The sequence below is a fragment of the Camelus dromedarius genome, chromosome 23 (assembly GCF_036321535.1).
Source record: "Camelus dromedarius isolate mCamDro1 chromosome 23, mCamDro1.pat, whole genome shotgun sequence".
Lineage (NCBI taxonomy): Eukaryota > Metazoa > Chordata > Mammalia > Artiodactyla > Camelidae > Camelus > Camelus dromedarius.
The window spans coordinates 29,219,880-29,241,230 of record NC_087458.1 but is presented as its reverse complement, the minus strand read 5'-3'; the positions used below and the strand labels follow the sequence as shown (position 1 = coordinate 29,241,230).

At 36.7% G+C, this 21,351-nt stretch overlaps 1 long non-coding RNA gene across 1 annotated transcript; it reads left to right on the top strand.

Moving 5' to 3' along the window:
- Positions 1 to 165: 165 nt before the first annotated feature.
- Positions 166 to 10,581, top strand: LOC135318945 (uncharacterized). Its single transcript, XR_010377418.1, has 3 exons — positions 166 to 224; positions 2,797 to 2,878; positions 10,438 to 10,581. It is a non-coding gene; the product is annotated as an uncharacterized LOC135318945 (long non-coding RNA).
- Positions 10,582 to 21,351: the final 10,770 nt, after the last annotated feature.

Here is a 21,351-nt window from a genome sequence, read left to right as displayed (position 1 = left end):
CAGCTGAGAGGAAACTTGCCAATAGCTGTGGCCGCGACTGCGCAGGCGGGACGGCGGGGGAGGGAGGCTGCGCGTATGCGCACGGTCCGCCGCCGCCCAAGCCGCCGCCCAAGCCGCCGCCCAAGCCGCCGCCCAAGCCGCCGCCGCCTCCCAAGCCGCCGCTGCCCCGAGATTGCGGCGCCAAATTCAGCAGAAAAACGGAGCTCGAATGTAGCACAGACAAGGTAGCTGTTGGTTTACATACATACATAACCTGATTTAATTACTCAACTGAGGAAGAATGTATTTTCTTGTGGGTCTGTGTATTCTCAAATTCTTAGGGCAATTTAAAAAAAATGACACACTACTTCTCTAGTCTTTATCTAGTTCCGATAGTAGACTTCGATGGCCTTCTATTTACTTACTCATTCATTTAACAAGTGTAATTTAGTGGGGATCTATTTCCAAGTATGCATTTTACAAGATACTTATAACTTGGGAAATGGAAGTGCTTCCTTATTCTGGTCTGGTTCCCTAAGTAAATGTGGTAAGATTAACCAAAAAGGGAATATAAGAAAGAGTATAAGAGTATAAAGGAACATATTATTATTTTTCTTTGATTTCATATCAGATTTATAAGAAGTTGCTCGAGATCTGAGGAAGTATAATGAATTAAACTTCTTCAGTTGGTTTAGAAGGCCTAATTATGTATTTTTCTTGATTTTGTTTCATAAATTTTTAATTATCAAAAGAATTATGTATTTTCCTCCTTTTCTTACTTGTAAATTCCTGTGGTTTTGAATGAATCTGAAACCTCAAAATTAAACCACACATACTACCGGTTAATATTTTGCCTGACCCTTTTCCAAATAAATTGAAGAATCTACCAAGAAAGATATTTTTTCCCACAGGTACTTTTGATTTGCTCTCTCTTCTTACTTTATTTCAATTGGCATTATCAGATTCTAGACCTCAGAAGAAGTTTTATTTATTCCACTCAGACTTGGAATTTCTTTCAAATTTAACAACATAATTCTTGGTGAAATCATTTAAATGTTCTAGGTAAAGTCTATAATATACAGTAGATTCACATTAAACTAAATTTATTTCTTTTTACTTCATTCAACTGTTAAAATCATTAAAGAAGATAATTTAAATAATATAAACAAATTTTATTTAACACTTCATGAAGTGGACTGTCATATTGCAGAGAACTGCAAAATGGGCAGAAGGCAAGAAATTTTTATAGGATGAAGAATAAAGAGCAAGGAAGAGGAAAATAGAAAATATCTGATTGGCTGAGGCTACACAACTTTTAGGGTGAGAAGACCCAGAGGTCTAACCATATAAGGAAGTATAAGCATATAAGGAAGACAAAGGATAACTTGGACTTAAAAAAACACCAAATTTATTTTTATAAAATGACACAATAGAGGTAATTGTAAAATACAGAATAGAAAAAATGTCTACAAATGTTTGACAAATATATCTAGAATATACAGATACATTCAGCAATAATATCCAGACCTCAGAATCATAGTGTTGAGTTAACAGAGTAGGAAATAGAATAAGGCATCATTTAGTTAACTTAAAGTACGTATAATTACAAAAGATATTTAAAAGAAAATTGTAAGGGTTTCAAACGTCTCAGTAAAAGTGAGTGGGATGAGAATGGAGATCAAGAAAGGAAAGAAAGTCAAATGAAACAAGGGATTGGATTTCCACAAACAGTAAAACAATGAGCTGCTGAGCTGCAAACCCAAGATGTGCTTAGTCCTGCCCTGAAAATTGAAGGAGGTTAAATGAAACAATCAATCAAGAAAATAAGACACCTTGGTGGGAGTTAATTGGAAAATAAATACATTGATTTTTTTTCAGAATTTTACTATGACATCAACTCTTTTTGCTTCAATTCTTTTTGCTGCCTGTTCCTCTTCCACAGTTTTAATACACCCTGAAGGCTGAGAGGGTTAACTACATAACTAGAAATAATTTAGAGAGAAAGAGTCATTGAAATATAAAAAGGAAACATCCTGCATCACTCTGAGCATTTTTTATGGCAGTGTAAATTCTCTTCATTCAAAAAGCATCTTTTAATATTTTAATTAGGATACTGTGTTCTATGAAAGAAACATCGGATTTTAGGAATGCAAATGAGGGTGCGCTATGAAACAAAGATGCAGAATTTAAAAGGTAATATGCCCTTCAGCAAGCAGCAGTAAAGAGAAAGGATGTTGGGAAGGATCAAGGAAATATTGTGATTTTTGAAATGAAAATTGTACTAGCATTTTTCAAATTTAGCAGTTTGACAAGGCTAATGACAGTTGTAGTACACTTTTAGTTTAAAATGCAAGAATTATCTTTGGCTAATAAACAAGAAATCAATCCAACAGGATGTGCTTATTAGCATTAACTAGGACCCTGTATAGGTTCCTGATAGCACCTCCCTCTGGCCAAGTAGGTGTGCAGGGTTCCATTCAGTTGCTGTCTGGGCTCCCTTCTTCTCCCCTTTCCCTTTTTTTTTTTGCTCATTGCTAGGAAACAAAGAAGACATTAATTGCAGATTCAGCTATAAAATATAGCTGAATTTTAGTTTTCCCATTTTAAACACGAAGGAATTGAGCCTCTGAAAGGTTAAGCAGTTGGCCAAGTGACAGAGCTGGGACTAAAATCCAGGACTGCAGTGAAAGCTCACATTCTCAAGAATGAGACTGCATTGCTGTAGAACTGGAACATAGGACTTCCTCATTCCTAAAGGAGAATTTTGGACACATCTTCTTTAAAATTAAATTTGTGTTGTTTCTTTGTTTCTAACAGGAAAGGAAACCTGCCTAGAAGAAAAACTTCAAAAGAGCCGCGATTTTCTGTCTCTATCAGGATGGGATGCATTGCTGGGAAGGTATTGTGTGAACTATTTTCTTAAGTTTAAAAAAAGGAAAAATAAGGTCAATGCTTGTCCATAGCCCAGGCCACTTGCCAAGGCTGAGACTTTGGAATTAAGCAAGCTACCCATGCCTAGACTCCACACTCAGGCTCTCCTTCCTACTGAGAAGCTGTGGGTGTCGTAGACTTGATTGGGGATCGAGTTTGGCTAGCCCTGTGTCTTCCATATACCTGAAAACGAGCCACAAACTCAACCAGTATTATCAGGTATCCCCTTAAGCTATCAGGAATTATGTGTTAAGATACTGTAGTGCACGTTTAAGCTACATTGAGCCATGATGCTGATGAAAGAACAAAGACTTAGGTCTTTACTGTGTCGGTTTCATCTTATTCACTAAAGTAAACCAGCATGTTAATCAACATTCACGTCAGGACTAGGAGAGTCAGTGGTTAAACATTTACCTGCAGGCGACAGGACAATCAATTATGTTTACCACAAATTTCATGTCCCACAATGTAGAAGACATATAGTCAAAATGAGAGATGTCCAGAAAGGAATATATATAAAAAACAATAAAAGGACATCTTATAAAAAAAATCAGTTAAATGTACTTATGATGTCTTGTCCTGCAGACGATAAGATTCACAATGTATATTACAATGCTTATCAAATAACTGAGGTCTTAAGACTTCCGTGGTCCCAGTGGGTAGTCTCACGCATGACTTTAGGCTAAAAAGGCACACACTTTTCACCTCAATCTTAGAAAGAATTTTCTAGCAGCCAGAACCACCTCAAGGTGATTATTTATGTTATGGTTTACACTGGGAGTTAATGCACTTCCTACTCCTGGGCAAACTGAGACATAAACTTAATAAACATGTGATATGAAGCATCTAACTGAGAAAGCTTTCTAAAGCAGGTGAGTCTTTTTAGATCTTTCACAGTATTAAGGCCATGTGAGTCCAAGAATGAAGATATTTCTGAATATATTTATTTGATGTCACATCAATTTTATCTATTCATTCATTTAATATGTTGTAGATTTGTTTGTTTCATTTCAGGCACAGTTCTAGGTCCTGATGAGAGAGTCAATAATAAGATGGGTAAAACCCCTGGCCTGCTTAAGCTGGGAAAGACAAATGATAAACATGAACAAATATATAAAATAATTTTAAATAATGACAAGTACTAAAAAGAAAAGAAATTAACAGTATGGGGGATAGAGAGCATTAAGGTGGAGGGAAGAAAGTTTGCTTTGGTTAAGATTATATGGAATGGGTGATCTTACACCCTCTCTGTGGAGATGATATTTAAACAAAGAACTGAATGGTCAAAAACAGTGAGCAGTGATAAAGGTGCCGGGTCAGAACAGGAAGCGAGAATATCCATTGTAAAGGTCTTGAAACAGCAGTGAGCTGTGCACACTTAAAACAAGGCCGTTATGGCAAGAAGGAGAAGAGTCCTCGTCAAGGTCAGGGAGGCAGTAAGGAGACAGACGCGGCACAGGCTTGTGGGCCATGTGACGGAGCGTGGGCTTTATTCTAATTTCAGTGGAATATTGTTTTAAACAGGAGGTTGATGTGATTTAAATTATATTTTTAAAGATAAAGTGGCTTATGTTCTGAAATAATTCAGAAACAGATTTGAGAGTCAGGGGTAGGGAAAGATTGAGAAGTGAAGCTAGATTTGTTTATATTTATTTATACATGCAGCCAAATCAGTAAAATTCTCCTCTGCTGGACCTCTAGATCCTGGATACACGTGCCCAGAGAATCTGCCAAGTTCAGCTTGGTGGGTATCTAAACTTTAGTCCTATAGCGGGGCTGTTGAAGCCCATCTGTTCTATGAGACCTTATGAAAATAAAATAAGATAATAGATGTAAAACCCCTGGTATGATCAATGCTCAATAAACATTAGCTAGTGTTATGGGTAGTAAACTACACGTATTTTCCATTTCCTCCTCTGGAGTAACTATCTCAACAAATTCATTCCTTTTCTTCATAAAGCTGAATCAAACATAGTAGGCATGTTTTAGGCAAATACCATGCATACCAGAAAAGAATATTTCAATGGCTATCTCATTCCTTCTCCATATGGAATATTGTGAAATAAAAATACTTAAGAAACATTTTATTTTTATTCAATTAATCAAATCCACTTAATATTATACTATCTTCTTTTAAAAATAGTTTAAAGAAACAGAATTCACACACACACAGACAACCACACACAAAGCGACAATATTGTCCACAATCCTGTCTTTCACAGATACTCGTTGTTAACATGTGGTTCTATATTGGCTTTTGAGGCAGCCAATTATCCAAATGCTTCATCTAGGAAAAACTGCTTTATAATGGCTGCATACTTAATTGAATGAGTAAATTAAAGAATTTTCTAAAATGTAATTGGAAATACTCTGACAAGAGGAAGATAAATGCTAAGTATTGCCTGTCACAAATAGAAACATTTTTAAAGGATGGCATCTAAAATATCGTGCAGAAAAGTAGGTGCCGGTCATCTCAGTTGCTGTAAAGTAGGACAGGATAAAACAGCCAACCCAGTGCATACACAGCATTTCAGATACCGTTGTACCACCACAGCCCTGCACAGTCCGCTGTCCAACTTAGCGGCATAGCCACGCCTCACAGAGTCAGAGTCAGGTTAGGTCTCAGTTTAGTTGGCCTAAAAGAGGCGTCATAACATGTCTCTCTCTCAATACGGACAAAGCTTTAACCCGAAGTGAATAATACACCAGTTAGTTGTAAATATGCTATTTTGACAGGAAGATAAGGCCTACTTGTTCATATATTATTCAACCCTCCTACATATTAACATACATGATCTCATCACATTTTATTCTAATAATTAGGAAGTTTTCATTTCTTTAGATAAAGACATCTGAGCTTCAGAACAGTTGAATGGTTTACTGAAAGTAACAGAATAAGCTGCAGGCCTTGAAATCATCTTTTCCTTTATTCATGTAACACAACACGCTCTAATGTCTTGTATGAGAAACAATGGGCACAGAGCGCACATTCTCCTTTAGACTGAAGAATGTGTTCGACTTGCAACCACACTGCTAGAACAGCACTTAGCCATGTCCCTCCCCACCCAGCCTTCTCCCACAGAAAACGTGTTCAGTGCTTCTGTGATCCAAAAGCTGCCCTTCCTACTACAACTTCAACATACTAGGTCAGAGTTCAGAAAACACTCGAAATTTTCAGTTTTTGCCATTTTTATATTGTCTAGTGTTCTTTATACATATTCTCTACTTAAGTGCAAGTTATGTTGGGTGCAAGAACCATCTTGTTTATTCTTTCTTTCTGAAAATGTCTCTGCTTTTCTCCTATCTTCTCACCCTATCTAAGTTCCTCCCTGTGCAGTGTTTGTGTTGCCTTTACCTGGTGGTCAGTCCAGTAGGGCTGGAGCAGAATGTAGGAGGAAGGAAAGATTAAGTGTTCGAAGTCTTTCCAAAGGAAAGCACTAAGGTCAAGGAGAAGGATGTGTGCACAAATCATCATCAGAGATGGGTTATACAGAATCAGTGTCTAATCTTAAAGTAATTGTTTGGAGCTGTGATTTGTGATAAACCAGAAATCAGTGAGGATGAAAGTGGAGTTCTCTTGATCAATTTTAGACATTAGTCTAATAAATCTCAGAGGATTTAAACATAACTTCAATATGTGCTTCCTTGGGTTTGTGGCATCATTTAAGGGGCCTAGAGATAACAAGTTGGCACAGAATATATGTTTAAAAAGCACGTGATGGGAAACCAAGCACGATCTATCCTTCACAGCCACGTATTTCATCACCGGACGTGCAAAGGCTTACTGGCGTTTGCCCACCTTTCAGATAATGGAGCTTCTCCCACTTTTTAAATGATGGAAACTTTGCCTTCTCCAGCATTCTTCTAACATCATGTTCCTCTGCTCTTTTGGTGTCTGATGTCTCTCCTCAATCATCTATTATGCCTTCTATTTAAGCCATTAAATCCTTATTGTGTAATGGTCCTGGATACTTCTTTTGAGCTCCCATCTACCCATGATCCTTCTTGCCCTTGGTCTTTCCCCAACTCCTTCTCTCCTACTGACATCCAGTCCTTTTAACCTACCTGGTTCCTTGGCACAAAGAATGAAAATTAACCCAATGTACATTGGGCAACTAGAGGTCACCATCACATTTCAGTCTGACCATATGTTCCCAATCATTTAAGCCTCATGGACATCGGGGTATGATCACTTTCACAAATTTTTAATAATTTTCTTTCAGGAAAAACATTACAACGAATAACTTTTTCACGTCTGGGTTTTGTTTGCAGGTAGTTTTCTGTCACTTTTGAGCATTAATCAGAAGATAAAATAGAGATGATTTTGCTCTACTTAGAATCAAGGAATAGTTTTAAAACCATCTGATATTTCATTCAAAGAGCCACATCTCCCAGTAAATTATTCCCCTTCCTTTAAAGGTTCATTTGTCATAAGTCAAGCAGCAGCAGCAAAACTGACTGCAACCAAAACTGTGACAACAAAACAGTCTTTTAACTGGTCCTTCCACTTCCTTCCTCAAACCTCCTCTCACAAACTCCCCCGCCCTATCCCTGCCAAGGCTGCCATTATGCGGAGCTTCTGTTTACAAGACATTAGCATTTCCAGGCTTCTCATGCAGTAGGTGCAGGCACCTTAGGGTGGCCCCGCAGTTTGCCATTATGAGATCTAAGGCCCTTCACATACTTCATCCTGGTCATGTTAGGTAACTGTTTGTACCAACTATTATGTTGGGCTTCTGTGCTTTCAATCACTCCTCTATATCTGAGCAGGGCTCTGCCCCAAACACCTGTCCTCTTCTCTGCCCACCCAGATCCTCCCCATCTTTCACAGTTCAGTGGAGGCTTCATCACCTCTACAAAGTCCTTCTGTTTGCCTAGAGGTGTTGTCCATTGTTTCCTTTGTGTTCTCAGTCTAATGTCCATAGCATATTTCTCCTGTAGCACACATTATACTGTAACTTTTAGCTTCCATGGCAGTTCTCCTTAGACTGTAAGCTTCCTGAGAGCAGGTGGTGTGTCAGAAGTAACTTTGACCACAGCATTGACTACTGTACTTAAAACATTTAATAAACTTGATAGAAGTTTGTAGAATGAAGGTAGGACAGATAAAAAATAAATTTTGACAGAAAAAAGTATATGGAAATTAAGTGGACATTAAGAAAATGTGTCAAAAATCAACAGAGGAAGCTTTACCATGAAACTAGTACCCTTGCCCCCAGCACAGCCCCTGAGAGTGAGGAGAATTGCAGGAGTCACCAGGTATTCTAGGAGGGCAAGAATGACACAGTGCAGCTGGCAAGTCCTTTGATGTATTTATGGTAGACTGCCAATGGGATCAGAAGCTCAAAAGCTGCACTAATTCTCTGTAACTTATTTTGCTTTAAACAGATTCTCATTTTCAACATGAATTTCACATTCAAAAATTGTTTGTCCTTTCTCTTAAGAAGAATCCCCCAATTTTATAAGCATCCAATTTCACAAAAAAACTCCATCTACTCCTGCTAATCAGACAGGAAAACATGAAAATGAGACTGAGATAAGCCAATAGGAAAGTTTCAGTCATCTGTCCACAAATTTCTCCTCTGTACAGAAATGGCATCCTGACCTCAACAAGATAACACTGTTGACCCCAATGTTCGTAGCAGCAAGATATACAATAGCCAGGACATGGAAGAACCTAACTGTCCAGCGACAGATGACTGGATAAAGAAGCTGTGGTATATTTATAAAATGGAATACTATTCAGCCATAAAAATGACAACATAATACCCTTTGCAGCAACATGGATGTCCCTGGAGAATGTCATTCTGAGTGAAGTTAGCCAGAAAGAGAAAGAAAAATACCATATGATATCACTCATATGTGGACTCTAAAAAAATACAAAAGAAAAGGAAGATGACACATGAATTTAAATGTAAAACAGAAACAGACTCACAGACATAGAATACAAATTTGTGGTGCCTGGAGGGAAGTGGAGGGAAGGGACAGACTAGGATTTCAAGATTTATAGATACTGACAGGTACATATAGAATAGATAAACAAGTTTATACTGTATAGCACAGGGAAACATATTCAAGATCTTGTAGTATTTCACAGTGAAAAAGAATATGAAAATGAATATATGTATATTCATGTATGACTGAAGAATTGTGTTGTACACCAGAAATTGACACAATATTGTAAACTGACTATAAGTCAATTAAAAAAAAGATAACATTGTTGATATAAAGCACACTGTGCAGGCTGAGACAGTGCAATTCAGACCTGGGTGTGTGTTATGCGTTAGCTTCATATGATGTCTTTGCTTGCTATACTCATTCTTACCTTGTTTAATTTAATTTTATCTTTAAATATCCATCTTCCTAATAACCTGGTGAACTATCCTAAGGGAAAGGCCATTTGCCATTCATGTTTATATTCAAGAGCAATTTCTTGGCAAAACTAAGTGAAAAATTGAGTTTTCTGGAATGGAGATCCCTGGAGAGGGATGGAAATGCACCGGAAGGGCAGCCTTGCTCATGTAAAATCTTTACCACATCAAACTTTCATTAGAGTCTGAAAGCACATAAAATGCTTTTCAGGAATAATTTCAATTTTAAACAATAATAATAAAAAGAACAGTATCTCACATCTGTGTGAAATATTCCCCAGGAGGATGGTAAACTGACCCATCAGAACTAATTCAGTGGAATTAGGAGATTAGAGATCAAGACGTATAGAAAGGAAAAGAGAAGGAGGGGAAGGAGGAGGAGGAGCTGGAGGAGAAATGGAGGAGGAATGCAGGAGAAGCTGCCAGTCTTCATCTCTAGAAACTCTATAGATGATCAGGGATTCAGGGATCTGTTTATAAGATAGGTTTTAAATCTACAAGGATTCAAAATCTCAGCAGACAGCTATGACAAATTTATAACAGAGTCAATTCACATTTGACGTAACAGTGTGTGTTTGCAAAATCCAAAGATTTGGGACAATGGTTTAGAATACGTGACTTTAAAGGAAACACATCTAGCTCACTTATCAGGATGGTGAAGACACAAGAATATCATGTTACACTGCCCTTGTGGCTTTATCTATGTGACTACATCAGGCTAGGGACTTCCTCAGTAAAGGGTATGATTCTGAAATAAAGTTTTATATTTTCATTTCCTCCGATATCATATTTGCTTTTTGAAATTTACTAACCTTGAATTGATAATATCCTAATTCTTAAAGGTTAATTCTTAAAGTAATGAAATTAGTCATATCTATCAGCTCAATTATCCATTACTTTAACAAAATACCCTGAGGATTAAGTGGTTAGAACAACTACCTTTTAATGCAGTTTATAATTTTGTAGGGAAGCAACTGATGCAGGGTGGGCAATTATTGGGCTCCGTGTGACGTCAACAAGGGTCAGCTGGTTGTATCCAGTTGATGACTAGGGGAGTCTGATGGGTCCAATACAGCTTCACACCCACCTTCGGGATCTTAGCAAGGCTGAAAGTCTCAATTCCACTAAGCTTCTCTCTCTCTCTCTCTCTCTGTAGCCTCAAGGCTCCTCTCCCACGAAGTCTTTTTAAGATAGCTTGGACACACACTACAGCTTACAGCTCTTACAGTGAGGATTCTGAAAGATAAGACATGGAAACTACATCTCTTAAGGCCTTGGCCCAGAAATTGGTACGCTTCTGCCATATTTTACTGATAATAATTATTAGTTTTGTAATGATGATATTTTAATAAATTTTATTATTCCATTCTACAGTAATTGGTTGAAGGAGGCCTGTCTATGTATAAAAACAAATTAGTTCTTTATCTGCTTACTATTCCATCTAACTCAGTCAGCACACGATCTTTTGAAAACTGCTCTCTTGTTCTTTGAAAAAATAAAATACTGAAACACTTAAATGAAATGAAAGTTGACACCTCTGCAACTCTTTGTTTGGATTTGGAGTTGCATAGGGAAAAATAAGGTACATTTTCTTTTGTCAGGTAAAAGCTGAAGAATATGAATTATGTTGATTCAAAATAGACATGTCATTTCTAACCTTCCAGTCTTCGCAGTCTGAAAAACAAATTCAGCTAGTCACAAACACCCTCTTAACTGTATGTGTGCTCCACCTTAGCCTTGTATCCCCTCAGGTAACTCTCCGTGCTGATTTGTGCTGGTCGGACAGATTTCCACATATCAATAAAGGAAAGGTCAACCATAGTAGACTTGAACACGTATTTAATAGCCATATGAATAAATATCAATCTCTGGTAACCAAGAAAGTGCACGCTGAGGACATGATGAGAAACCATTCCACAATCATTTGATTGGAGAAAGCTAAGAAGCCTGATATTACCCACAGTCAAGGGGCTGTTTTAAACATTGTTGGTCAAAATGCCAAATCAGTACAGCTGCTTCAGAAAACAATTCAGCACTGTGTTACATAGTTGAAGATTCACATAACCTATGACTTGCCAAGTCCAGAGCTATGTACACACTCAAGATGAATTGTAGCTCATGTACATAAACGCATTTCCAGAAAAGTTCATAGTATTTATAGTCATAATAATGAATCAATAAATGATTTTCAATGGAAAAACAGATTTTTTAAAAAATATGACATATCCCCACAATGGAATCTTTTACATCAGTGGAAACAGACAAACTGCAATAAAAAAAAAAAAAAAGGAAAGACTGTAGTAACAAAATTTGGACTAATAATAAAATTTTTAAAAACTAAAGAAAAACTGAATTTTATTGTTTTTCTAAAATTTTGCTCAGTTTAGATCTATCTGTGTATATGCATGTGTGTATGATAAATTCATATTGCAATATATATATAAACATATGATATATGTTTGTATATCACACAAACTTCAATGCAGTGGTAATTTCTAGGGAAGATGAGATCTTGAGGATGTGAGATAGGGAAAGAGTACGTCATGTGATGGGAAATATTCTAGTTTTGGAACTGGATGGTAATTCCACTTTAATTTACTGTACTACTGAAAACAAATGAATGAGGGGCTGAATGAATGAAAGACGGTAAAATCTTTAAATTGCTTGCTTAACTGAGTATTAAAATTGGCTCTCTTAGCGCTCCCTTCATCACTTTTATGAGGATTAGTTGTACCATGCATTTCTAGCACCAAACCCACTACTTAGAGACTGATAACCAACGCGCTCTGGTCTGCTTCCTCTTCCATCACAAAGCTACTTATTGGCCCTCGGCTAGCTATGTAAATTGGGGTAGTTATTTAAGACCTAAAAATCTCATTTTTCTCCCCTCTGTCTAACAGAATGAAAAACAGCTCCCTTGCCTATTTTATAAAGCAGTAGTGGATTCAAATGAAGCAATCTAGGGGAAAACTCTACAAACTTGTACACTGCTACTGTGATAGTTTATCAGAATAATACTCATGAAACATCTTAAAGCAGGTATTTATTAGACATTCCACTTGAATTGAACACTAAACATTGTCCTGTGATACATTTAAAGTTAAGCCCATTCATCAGTAAATACACATTTGTTAGCATCTTCTGGATACAAGAGACCACGTGGGGATTGGGAGGCTGACAGTCGTAGAAGACAGGTTCTGCTCAGTAAAGGTACCCGGCCAGTTAGGCGGGTGTTGAGCACAGGTGCATGCCAACTCTAATCTCCCATGACTGATCCAAAAGTCATCCCCAGTATTGCCGCTGCAGCTTCCAAAAGTTATTCTGCCTTTAGTGTCTTTGCTTGGTAAATCCTATTTTAATAGCTCTCGTTTTGACATCTCTGCTTCCCATTCAGAGAGGTTTGGAGTACAGAATTTACCATTCATTAAAAAAAAAAAAAAAATGACTAAAGCAATAACTTCAAGGTTATGTTCCCTTTTGTGTGGATCTATTACTTTATGTGTGGGATGCTGTTTGAATGAATGTTCATCAACTTAGATGTGACATTTTAAACTGAGGTTAGATCATTAGGGATTCTTCACTTATCCAGTGAGAATAAGCTAACTTCTCTCAATCTTTTTTTTTTTTTTCTCTTCCATAATATGAATTTGAAGCCTGACCTTGTTTTGGTTGAAGTAGGCTAAACTTCTTTGACAACAATGATGATACTTTCTGAAGTACGGTGACTGGGACTGTCTCCAAGCAAGATTTTAGCAGGAGGATTTATACTGCTAACAAAGCCTCAGAAAAACCCCGTTGTGTTTATTTCTCTTGTTGCCTTCCCATCACAGTATCTGTACCATTTCTCAGAAAAAAAATTTGTCAATCATATTTCAAGTGGCAATGAGAACTGGAATAAATTTAAATGTTCCTAAGAGATAGATAGACAGATGGATAGATAGATAGATGGATAGACAGATAGTCATCAGTATCATCCTGAGGTTTTTGCAATAGCTTGCAAGTGAGATCAGCAGATAATTATAATAACTTTTAAATTATTTTCTAAAGACTATCTTCATTCTTTTATTTACTGGTACTAACTCATACTCTACTTGGTTTAATATCTTAATCATACTTCAACTGAACAGACTTAAAAACAAAACAAAACAAAAAAGGAAATAATAAAATAAATGCACTCAAAAATAACATCTTATGAGAAAAATAAGAAGAAACTATTTTTCAAGTGGATTTTGTTCTAAGTATTATTCTAAATTGGTTCCAAGAAGAAAGTGGTGTAACCTCTTAAGCAAACACTGTTTCCTTATTTTTAATGTGTCACTAAATTTGGAGGTTTAATTTTTCCATTGGCATAAAGTTACTGAATGTTAATAATTTTTTGACTAGGATATAGTACTTGTCAAAATCAACAATTTATTCGAGTGCAGGGAATCCTTCAAGGATGAATACTAAAAGGTCTTACTAAGGTTTTGGTGAAAAGAGGAGCTGAAACTATTAATACTCATGCTAATCCTTGTGTAATCCTCATGTAGGCAATTTAATCTTTTTTTTTACACAGCGTCCTTAACTCTGAGATTAACTGTGAAAGCATAAAGGCCAATATGATACCATCCCTTTAAATTAATACCTGGTATTTGGAGACTAGAAAAAAAAAAGTATTTCTCAGCATATTCATTACCCAGCTGAGTCCTTGGTCTCATCTGAAGTATGGCAGGTACTGAGAGCAACACTTTAAGGGTTCATGCCACCCAGAAGCCAAGGAAACCAAAACCATCAGATAATGAGCTACTCAGTCAGTAATGGCATGATTAGGATTCCACCTGGTAGCTGGGTGTTAAACCACCTGTCACATGGTTCTACATCAAGACCTGTAGATATTCCTCCTGTCCTACGAGATCTCCTTCTAGAAACTGCATACTCTGAATTTGTCTGAAAAATAATACTTTTGCAAAATTAAGATGTTGTGGTGCTTCTAAATATCTCAGCTTGGAATTGTAGAACTTTAAATGCCTTTGGGAATTTCAGGTTCTAGAGACACAGTTGGATGAGAATGTGACTATTACCCACCACAGGTTATTGTTGATATAGAATGCAAATGGCATTTGGACATGGCAGTTGGACAGTCACATATATTTCCCCAGTGGCTCCCAGACTTCCAAAAACACTGCTCAGTTTTTAGTAGAGTTTAATATACATTGGTCGGGATGACTTGACTAAATCTCCTGAAATGAAATAATCTTAGAAGTCAGGGAGACGTCATCCATTGCCTACACCCTTAGTAAACCTAACAATAATATTCTGTATTGACTACAGTATTGTCTTTGGTTCTGTGAACTTATAGGAGAAGTTGCATATAAGCATCTCTGGGAATTGTTATTGAAACTCGACTAATTTAATATATGCCCTATAATATCTTGCCCTAATAATTATGCCCACCCTTTACAAATCAGCCAAAGATGGTGAGTGTTAGAGCCTAAAGGGCAGTTTTTAAAGAAAACTTAGAACAAAAACATTTAAAAGGACAACATGTAAAACACAACAAAACATAAGGAAATTTAGAACTGAACAATAAATATTCCATTGTCTTCCATGTCGGGAAGTAAGCATTAAGAGGAATTTCACCCAGTCCTGCCCTGGGTCAAATAGCCTGGAGCTGTAAAAATGAAGTTCTCTAGGGGGACAGAACCTTGTCCCTTTTATTCTCTGCTTTCCTAAGATAAATATCTGGAGAACTATCCATAGCCAGGGGACTAAATCCATCATGTTTACTGTTTCCACTTCAGAGGGTTCCTATGCTTGCTAATCTAATATCATATGATGTCTTTATCCCTGGGTCAAAGAGGGGTAGAAAAGTTTTGAAGAAACATCTACATTATATCATTTATTTTAATCTCTGCCTTCCTATAAATGAGCTGCTGCTGCTTTTTTTTTTTTCAGCTTAAAAGCCAATATGTCTAATTTAATCAGCCTCAATCAGGTTGGTAAGGAAAGTAGAAACAGGAATGCTGAGCAGTATAAACTTTCCCTACGTGATAATAAAGGAGCAAAGAGATTTCCATTGCAGTTTATGTAGCTCTAGGCAGACCCAGTTTCCACCTCCTTACAGTTAGGCTGGCTAGGCAAAAAGTTTTGTAAATCTTAGGTCATACTTAAAGGAAATGGAGGATTTTCCCAAATTCTAGGTATTCAGCACAGCTTATCATATCTTCATAGCTTTGGCAAAGAGGAAGAAACAAATGTGAGTCTGATAGTAAGCGGACATCAGTCTTTCGCAAAGGCATGCTCGATTGTGGCTTAGGGCATGTGCATGTGTTGAAGATGACACTTATTATATTAACATGGACCAAATGCTTAAGATCTCTAATGCTCAATTTTTCTGATATAGGCTAATAATACCACCTCATTGGCTGCGTGTGAGGAAGAGCAGGATATCATATATGGCACATAGGAAAACAGCAGCTTCTATAACGAATGTTTGTCACTTTGCCTTCTCCGTATCCTTTCTTCTCATTTAATATCAGAAAAGATCACGTGTTGGTGGGCCTGTACCTCCCTGGACTCCACCTGTTGGTGGCATTGATGGGTCCGTAGTTTGGACACATGTTCCAAGCAAGTCGCTCATACCCCTTATCTGAAATTGATCCATAGCTACAAGAAGGGAAAATGAACTTCATTCTACTGCACCTGTTAAGTTGCCTTTGTGATCCCGAAAATGTTGGTAGTCATAGTCCCATCAAAAGGGTGAGACATACTCGAAGGGAAGCCAGACTGAAAGATGGGTGGGTGTGCTTGGGAAGAAAGGGAAAGGCTTTGTGATCATTCTGGTTATGGCTTCCAACTATGCCTGAAGCTATACCTGCCCTTGAAGTTACCAGTTTTAGCATCCAATAAATCTGCCCAACCTTTTTATTATTTAGCTTTAGCTAATTACATTGGGGTTCTGTCACTGACAGTTGGAAGTTCTGACTCTTATAGTCAATCAGTACTCACTATTTTTGAGCTTCCTTGGAACCTTACAGCAGTCTTCAACCACATTTTGGTGTAATTAGGATTTGTGAAAAAAATTTCCTTTTTCCTGATTCTGATGGTCATTTTTCTCTCTTCATTATAGGAAAGATGGTTAGTGGAATGACCTCCCTCCCTCACAAAAAAAGAAAAAGAAAACGTTATTCTATGAAATACTTCGATTATGTTGCTTATCTCAAGTGTGATCAAAATTGTTGCTTTTAGGTACAGAAGACCTAGTAAATGAAGAATACGGTGCTTCTTGTGATGTATTGTGATTTCTGGCAACTCACCGAGCTTGGTATAACTACCTATTCTGTCACTAACTAATTTGTAACTCTGGCAAAGCTAATTAACCTCTTGAAAGTTCAGTTTCCTTTTCGATAAAATATGGAATTTAAAAATACACAACATTTAAAGTTGTTATATGGAACAATCGAGAAAACGCATACGCGTAACTTAGCTAGTTTCTGGCGCAGACAATACCCTCAATAAATGGAAACAATGACCATTGTTCTTGTCCTTCCAAAGGGTGTTCCCCATCTAGCTTTACCAACTCTCTCTCTCTCTCTAACAAGGAATTACTTCCCTGCTTTGGGAGATGACCTGTGCTTATGTATACAAATTACAAAAAAAAAAAAAAAAACCCACATTCTGACTCTTTTTAACTTGTTCTCTTTATAACTAGGTACTCCATCTCCTCTGCAGCTTGTCTGTTGCTTTTAAGCTGGGTTTACTTGATCAAATACTTCTAACTTAATGTGAGTTTAAAAATGAAATTCAAGCCAGCTGTACTGATTTGGAGTCTTATAAGCATAATTATTTTAGGAGACTCTGTAGAGGTTAACATCATTATTTTGATTATGAATCACATACAGAACACTTTATTTTTGCAAAGAGCTTTGGCATGGTTTTATAATTTAAAGTCAGAAGTGACTCAGTGGGGGATGTGTCACCCATTATAGATGGGGAAAGAAGAGCCAAAGGGAGTTAAACAATTGCAGAGCAAGTCCACCATTAACCAGAGTGTCTGGACATGGGTTTCCCAAGCACTGACGTCTGCACGAGACTGACTCCACCAGGGCAGTGAAAATTCACACAACTGGATATGATTAGTTTGGCTGTTTCTCTTTTTTACCCCAAAATAAACATTTTGGGGAGGGATTTATTTAACAAACAGTCCATTCTGATGGTGGTACAAAAGTAACTTACTTGACAACAGTCCATAGGTTTAAGAAATGAAAGAAACTAGGTCTTGTTGATCTAATAATAATATTTTAAATTATTTAAACTTACTTTGTTTCAGTGTAATGATCTTCATGCATTTGTCCATCATTGCTATCCTGAATTCACTTTAGTACTGCCCATAGCTACTGTCAATTGACTGGGATAAGATCAGTCCTGTATAAAAATTATGAACCTCAGATTATTATTTGTTTTATCATGCTCTATTTGCTTAAATCAGACTTTCAGAAAAGAGAGAGAGACACATAAAATTCAAATGCTGAATTTTTTAAAAACCCCATTCAATAGTTGTACGTATGCAAATGTGAGGTAAATTAGAAAACTCTCCAGATAGATCAAATATTTTCTCTAAGGAGTTAAAACAATGTTGCTCACAGGGAAGCTTTCTCAAAAAGTGAGAATTAATTATCTCCTACTAATATAACTTGAGCAAAGGTGTGCATTTCATTTATGGAATGGTGTCACCTGATTTAAAGTCAGATGAGAGAAAATTAATTTCCTCACAAATATTTACTTCTCTGTTCACAAACAAGAGAAAACCAAATCTAAATTGCATTATGCAGAAGAGTAACAGTCTTAAAAAGCTTAGGGGCAGGCTTCAGAATCAGTTTGATCCAGGAGTTCAAGAGATATCAAGTTTTGGCTTCTCTCCATTTCCTTTTTCTGTTTTCATATGGTGACCCAAGCAGACTTAGGCTCACATTTTCTTGGTTCAAAAGAAAAAAAAAAAGGAAATAAAGAAATAAAAGAAACAAAACAAATAGGAAAGAAAGGAAGAAAGAAAGGAAAAAAAAAGAAAGAAAGAAAAAGAAAGAAAGAGAAAGAGAGAAAGAGAGAAAGAGAGAAAGAAAGAAAGAAAGAAAGAAAGAAAGAAAGAAAGAAAGAAAGAAAGAAAGAAAGAAAGAAAGAAAAAGAAAGAAAGAAAGAGAGAAAGAAAGAAAGAGAGAGAGAAAGAAGAGAGAGAATTTATATTTTTCTAATCATTTGAACATAGAGCCTCAGGCCTGATTTTTGCTTATTTGTTAATTTTGGAACTGAATTGAATCACATAGCCACCCCTGATCTATTTTGTTCACTGATTTATTCATTTCAATAAACACTGAATCCTAGAAAAAGTCTGAGATGTCAGTCTCAGGCCTTATGATAAAATTTTTATTAAACCTTTCATTTATTTCTCAGTTTTTTCTGGAACAAACAACCCATATAGTATGTCAGTTGAAAGAATCTATTCCAGAAGACAGCTGACTCCTCTACCTAAATGACTCTTTAAATGCTGTTTTCTCTTAGGATTTTTACTGTTCCTGCAGTGCTTCTCCAGATTGCACATCACGGGATATCTGAGACCAGTTCTAGTACACCAAAGCTTAATTCAAGGCAGCCAAATTAAATCATCCCAGTGATTCAGTAATTTCCCAAGAAGACCTTCAGACCCCAAATTATAAGGAGTCAACTGCAGCGCTTAATTGTTTTCACAGATTTTTTTTTTTCCTCATTGATTTTAATTAAGGTCTTCCTTGTCTTGTGAGCTTGGAGGACTTTCATTGTCTATTGAGATAACTCTATTTGAAGTCAGATTGGCCAGAAAGTCACAAAAACCTAATAATTTTGCAAGAGCAAGTTACTCTGAAATATTGGGAAACCAGAATCCACCTTCCCTTGTCAGTGACAGTTACAAGCGAATATTGATTTCTGTTAAATGTCTCCTGATTACCTAAGGGGAGGTAGCAGTTCTAGGGAATCTGGAATACAAGAACCTAAAGCTGTGGGCACAACCTTGGAGAAGGGAATTAGCTTTGGGAGTCTGACCTCTTAAGTTTCTCTGTAAGAACTGATTTCATAATTCTTCAAATAAAGCTAGTTCATTTTCCTTAGGCTGGAAGAGGGTCCACAGCATTCACACTTAGCTTTCCCACCTGCAACAGAGAGCCATTCTCAATCATCTCCTTTTTCAGGGGCTGCCAGGGGCTTAAAATATGTTCAATATAGTCTTCAGTTTAAAAGTGGAGGATATGCAGTTAGAGAGAGTAGGTTTCACAACCCTGGCCAACCACTTACCAGTGTGTAGCATTGGATAGTTACATATCACATCCAAATATCAGTGTTCACATCTGTGAAATGGGGAAAACAGTATTATCTACCTTAAATTTGTTTATATAATATCCTTTTCCAATATTTTGAGGGTTAAATGGGTATAGACAATGCTCAGTGATATGTAAACATCATTGTGTAATATGTGTATTAATATAATTTTGTAGAAAATAAAAGGGAGAGGGTGAATGTTTTCACCTTGCATGGTGAGTGATCAGGGAAACAGGGCCAGTCCTGGGAGTGCCAAACCCACAATTCCTCCCACTCTTGTCTGGTTCCTTGTGTACACTCCTAAGGGTGGCAGTGAGAGCACTCTCAAGCAGACAGAGAGTGTGTGCAGGAAACAAGCCAAGGTCTACTGGCAACGGAGACTGTTTGAGCTCTAGGGTTAACCAGAAAAACAAAAGAGAGGTTACTAACAGCTGACATGGTGCACTGTAAGATCAAGAAAAGACATGCAAGCTTAAGGAACTTGGAAATAACCCCATCAGAGTATAACAAACAAAAAAGAATAAAAAAGAACTAAGAAAGCCAATATGATCTAAAAGATATCATCAAAAGAACCAATATCAGATTCATTGGAATTCCAGAAGGAGAAGTGGAGAAAAAAGGGAGTAGAAAGCTTATTTAAAGAAATAATGGCCAAGAACTTCTGAAATCTGGGGAGACACTTGGACATTCAAGTTCATGAAGCTAATAGGTCATCCAATTATTTCAATTCAAAACCATTTTATCCAAGACACATTATAATGAAAGTGTCAAAAATCACAGATAAAGAGAGAATCTTAAAAGCAGCAAGAGAAAAAAGATTGGAACCTTCACTGGGCTATCAGTGGATTTCTCAGTAGACAACTTACAGGACAAGAGAGAGTGGCATGATGTATTCAAAGTACTGAAAGGAAAAAATGGCCACCAAGAATACGCTATCAGCATTGTTATTCTTCAGAAATGAAGGATAAAAACTTTCCCGAACAAAAGCAGGAGTTTGCACTAAACCTGCCTTACAAAAAAAATGTTGGAGGGAGTTATTCAGGCTGATATAAAAAGATGCTACTTAGAAACATGAAGACATACAAAAATACACAACACACTGGAAAGGCAAACATACATAATCAAGTTCAGAAAACTCTAATTCTGCAATATGATGATGTGTTAACTAAATAACTATATTATCATTTAAAGAAAAGACTAATAACTATAACTATTATAATTTCTTAATGAAGAGATAATATAAAAAGAGGTAAATTGTGACATTGAAGACATAAAAGGGGAGAAATAAAAGAGTAGAATTTCTTATGTGGTTAAAGTTAGATTGCTGTCAGCATGAAATGGACTGTTACATTTATAAGATGTTTGATGTAAGCCTTATAGTAACCACAAAGCCAAACAAGCAGTAGATTCACAAAAAAATAAAAGAATCACAGTATATCACCTTAGATAAACACCAATTCAAAAAGTTAGGCAGCAAGAGAGAATAAAAGAAACAGTGGAACTAAAAAAACAGCCAGAAAACAGTAAGATGGTGTTATTAAATCCTTATATATTAATAATTCTAAATGGAATATATTTTGAATTCTCCAACTAAAAGGCACAGAGTGGCTGGACAGATTTTTTTTAAAAAAAAGTCCCACTGTATGATACCTACAAGAAGTTCACTTAGCTTTGAGCATACATATGCTCAAAGTGAAGGGATAGGGAAAAGGAATCTATGCAAGTAGAACCCAGAAGAAAGAGG